Source organism: Diabrotica virgifera, chromosome 1 (genome assembly GCF_917563875.1).
Source record: "Diabrotica virgifera virgifera chromosome 1, PGI_DIABVI_V3a".
Classification (NCBI taxonomy): domain Eukaryota; kingdom Metazoa; phylum Arthropoda; class Insecta; order Coleoptera; family Chrysomelidae; genus Diabrotica; species Diabrotica virgifera.
The window spans coordinates 64,454,583-64,459,654 of NC_065443.1; the positions used below are offsets into that span (position 1 = coordinate 64,454,583).

General features: G+C 33.5%; 1 long non-coding RNA gene across 1 annotated transcript; it reads left to right on the forward strand.

The window, feature by feature from the left end:
• LOC126891278 (uncharacterized) lies at positions 1-2,310 on the forward strand. The gene is made up of 2 exons (XR_007700492.1): positions 1-870; positions 1,376-2,310. It is a non-coding gene; the product is annotated as an uncharacterized LOC126891278 (long non-coding RNA).
• The last annotated feature ends 2,762 nt before the right edge of the window (positions 2,311-5,072 follow it).

Here is a 5,072-nt window from a genome sequence, read left to right on the forward strand (position 1 = left end):
TTAATTTATGTTACAAAAAAGGTTTCTCTTACGATTTAACTATTTTACTAATTCATACAATTTATAGAAATACATACGTGTTATCTATATATTTTGTCTAACTTGACCTCAAGACTATGATGTCAGTAAATTATATTATGCCTTATAGTAGGGGAGGAAAGTATGCTAAATTTGCAGTCACTCGAGCGCTTTGGGGACCTATTGGATTGTGATTATTAGGTCCTAAAACCAAAAAAAGTTAAGTAAATTTTTTTATTTTAGTGGGGACTTTCCATTTTTTAATTTAATGTTCCATTTCCAACAATCGTTTTTTTTTTTCGTTTATAGCGCCATCTATCCATAATTCGAAAAAATGTTTCGAGTAAAAGTTACTTATTTTTACGTAAGGAATCCAAATCTGCGATAAAAAATGGGGCTCCTATTTAAGATTTTAAAGTAACCCCCCACCCCACCTCCGTGGGGGGTCGTGTTGTAACGGTCACGTTACGAAATTAGCTCTTTAATTATCATTATAATTATTTTCCCTCGGTCTCCATTTAAATTCTCTAATTTCTCGTATAGGACTACTGAGGTGACGTCATACCTCGGTGATGGAACGTACTCTACCTATCGAGAATTATTTCCTGTTCTGAGAGAATTTGACGTTCACCTTGGCGGAGAAACGTCTCTCGTTCGTCACTTGGTTTGTGGCTGCTAAGTGGGTTGGTTTGGTACTTGGTACTGGTACCATGAAATGGCGGATGAGTTCCATACACCCTATTTTATAACATCGATCCAGTTTTTAAAGTAAAAAGTTACCAGCAAGGGTTGTCTGGAGTTAGGGAGACATGTGTGTGACAACTCCTGTTGGAGCCTAATAGGAATCATTCGGTGAGATTTATTTTTTGTAATAATTTTTTAATTAGCCATTGTCATGTGTTTTTTGTTGTGGAATATTTAAAATATTAGTCCCATTGTTAAACTTTCTTAGTCAATCTATTAAGTGAAGGGTGTAGATGATTTCGATCTTTATATTATCTTTATATGGATCTTTATATTAATGGGGTTTTTGGTTTTACATAACCAAACATTTTTGAAGTCCTCAAATTAATATTGGAAATAATTACCATTTCTCTGTAGGTTTTAAATTTATTGAACATCCAATATTTTATAAATTCAATATGTATATTTTTACAGATATTTCCTCAAATAAATCATTTCAATGTCATTTATTCATGTCTTCACACTTAAAATAGTTCAAGGTTACCTGAGATTGGTTTTTTGTTCCATTTTTAATGGCCGGTTTTTCTATACTATTGCTTCTAAAAAGTATTTCTTATTCCATTTACTTTTTGCTCATGTTTAAAATGGGAAATAAAACTGGGAATGTTTTTAGCCATTTGGAAGAAACCCTAACATGAAACCGTAGCCCTTTGACCACCTAGGGAAACCACTGCAGCCACGGCCAAGTCACCATTGGGAGTATGTCTATTTGGGAGCAAGATATGGGAGCGTTCCAGCTCAATTTTCGTCTTGGCACCTGGGCCTACAGGAGTCATGGGGTCGCACCATCCTGGTGCATCATTTTCTATGATGCAACCACAACCTCGTTTGGGAACATTTAGTGAGGTGTTTTAGTAACTATTGGTTTTTTTTATATTTCAGACTATCTGTTAAATACACTATGTTTTTTTCCAGATTTAGGTTACCTCTGGTTTTTTTTTTTGACATATTTGTATATTAGATTATTTGGTTCCCAAACTTTGTATCTACGGTAACTTCTTGTGCACAGGAATAAGCCTAGAGAAAATTAGGTTTTTAATACTTTATTATTGCTTTGATATTGGTTTATGTAATTCGGGTAAATTTATATTTTAATATTACTAGCTTGTTTCCCAAATATTTTACTGTTATTCGCTTTATTCCGTTTGTTCGGTTAATTTAGGTCATCATCGGTATTTATCTCAACTTCATTTCTACTTTAGTCAATTGTATATTTAACTTTATTTATTCATTATTGTATTTTCCCTTAGTGAGGCTTGGGCCTATTTATTTGTAGTATTTTCATCTTTGTCAGTTTCCTTTAGTTGTACGTAGCGGGCGTACTATAACCATTTGGTAGAAGACTTATGTAATTTTGTACCCTATATGTTAGTGAGAGGTACTTATACCTGTAATTTTGTAACAGATAACATTATTGTTGTTATCTTAGATATAACTTTTGTATAACTTATGTCATTTTAGAGTCACATGATATGCACTTTATGTAGGTAACTCAGAGATTGTCAAAGATCTAGCAGTTATTTTTAATAAATATTTATTTATTTTGTATATCAATTATTTTATTACTCCTTTATGTTCATTATTACAGGTTTGATATATTTAATATTTGACAGCAGTATAAGATACCTGGGAAAATGATCGAAGATCATTTTCATGGCGCCCATGATTTGTTAGATTTATTTATCTTGTTCGTCTTTAGCAATTATCCATCTTCATTCAGTTTCAGTACATTATTCTTATTTTATTATTTCATCTTTTAGTCATCATTACTATCTATATAGAGCTACTGTTCTTCGACAGGCATGCAAACGAGCCGTATCCATCCTTGAGTGTCAAGTGGTTTTCTTGCATCTCTTGCTAGCCAACTCTATTCAGTTTGCCTCTGTCTCTTCCCACTTCTACTTCTATCCCTTCTAATCCCCCTTTCTTCAGTACTACTGCACTTTAGTAGTATTTTTTTTATTTTTCCTATTGCGGCTTCTCAATGTAGAAGTCACTTCACCCTTTTCTTTAAGGCCCCGTCTCACCATCTAATAATTGACAGTTATTTGATCAAACTTGACAGTCAAACTTGACTAGTGACACAAACTATACATACTAACTGTCACTTTGTGTCACTAACTGTCAAGTTTGATCAAATAACTGTCAATTATTTGATGGTGAGACGGGGCCTTTACACACCCCACATTCTCTTCTTTTCAGCCACAACTATTTAGTTACCTAGTTTTTTCTTTTTTTTCCTTACTTCTGTTGGAGTACCTATATCTTTCTTTTTACTTTCACTCCAACAGAAGTTTTCTTATTTTTGTTACACTGGCGCCCAACGTGGGGCCAACCGTTTTATGGTTCTAAGACAGCAGTTCTTTTAGTTCAATTTTCTTTTATTGGAATTTTCTGTTTTATTAACTTTTTGATATCTTTGTATACATGTTACTTCTGATTTATTTTTGGTCTTTAAAACTTTACGAATACTAAACAGGTAGACTTATGCTGCTTACCATCCACAAGCAAATCATACTGAGAGAGTAAATCGCAGTATTGTCACAGCTTTAAGGTCCTATACATACCCAGATCATAGAGCTTGGGATCAATATATTCATTCCATAGCTCAAGCCATAAGGACTTCTGTCCATGAAGTTACCCAGTGCTCTCCAGCATATCTGAATTTTGGTAGGAATGTTGCTTTATCAGGTGATTATTTTGGTGTAATTTCAGACAATTCCGAAAATCTTCCTCAAATATCTGAGAAACTTCATCGCTTAGATGATCTCCAGATGTTACCTCATATTTTCGCAGACATTAGGAAGAAGTTAAAAACTTCTTACCTAAGGAACCAGCAACACTATAATTTGAGGAAACGAGATCTGCGATTCTTTGTTGGTGATCGAGTATTAAAGCGCAATTTTGTCAAATCCAGTAAGGGTGATGCCATTTCTGCTAAGTTTTGCCAGAAATATATCCCATGTACTGTCTTAAGGGTAATATCTCCTTTGATTTATGAATTAAAGGACAATTCGACTAATAAGCGAATTGGTCAATTTCATATAAAGGATTTACTGCCTGACAATACCATGGACGATGCTGGTTCTTCAACTTCATCGGAAGAAGATTAGCTTAACAGGGTTGTTTGAGCTAATCTCTTCCTGTGTTTGCCTTTAGCTCGATTTTATTATGGTATAGTATTGGTTTTGATTTTTTTTTTAATCACCTGATAGTGCAGGTCCTTAGTTCAATTTTCATCCTTCGGCATGGTTTGATGACTTCTAACTTATTAATTACTAGGTACCGAATTATTATGTAATACTGCTTATATGAGTTATCATTTTTTTTGTATTATGAAGTGCATTTTAATCATTAGGGATCAATACTCTCAAGTATTAATCCAGCCAGTAGTATTACTAAGTTTGATAAACTTCACTTGTACTTTCAGTTTGCTTACTGAACCTCTTACAAAAAAAAAGGGTTGTTGATTATTAGACATTTGGATATGTAGGCCCATACAGGTACTCTTGCTAATACAGATGGAACTATGTTACACTGCCTTATCTTAGGTTGTCATATTTTGGTTATTTGATTATCTACTTATTATTATTTTTTATATATATCCTTTTATATCATGTTATTGGACTTGCCATATTGGAAAGATGTGGTCGTGAATTTGTTATTGGGTTACTCTATTGACATTTGTCACTGATATCTTAAGTATATTATAATAATTCAGATCCTTTCTTTTCTCCACAGTATAATTCTGGAATTAGTTGGAATTTAGAGGTATATATTATGAATTCTTGAGTCTTTCATATTTCTTCTTAGACACTAGTCTGTTGATGCTCAAAGTAGGTGAATACGTGAGTTCGAAGTTCAGCAGTTGGCCATTGCTATCCGATTTCGCAATCTATGTCTTTCATTGCAGAGTAGACAGATGTTTATCTATCATAATATTTCTGGTAAGGGAATGTCTGCTTCTGGTAAGGGAATGTCTGAAGGTATACTTCCACATGAGTTTGTTTATTTTATGTCTCTTGGTTAATAGTATATTGATGCTTGGACTCTCCCGATACTTAGAGTCATGAATGTTAGTAATTAACCTGCTTGGACAAATGATTGATTTTTTTTGTACATCACCACTTCTTACCTTTGGCATCAGTCGTTGCTTAGATTCAGGAGTATTTCCTGGATAATTCTATGTATGCGAGAATGCATGAATCTGCAGTTTTATTCAAAATTGGTAGTTCGTTCTCGTCATATTTTTTTTTTCTATCATGGAGTCATAGAACTTATAAGTTCATCCTTTAGTGCTATTATTTAGT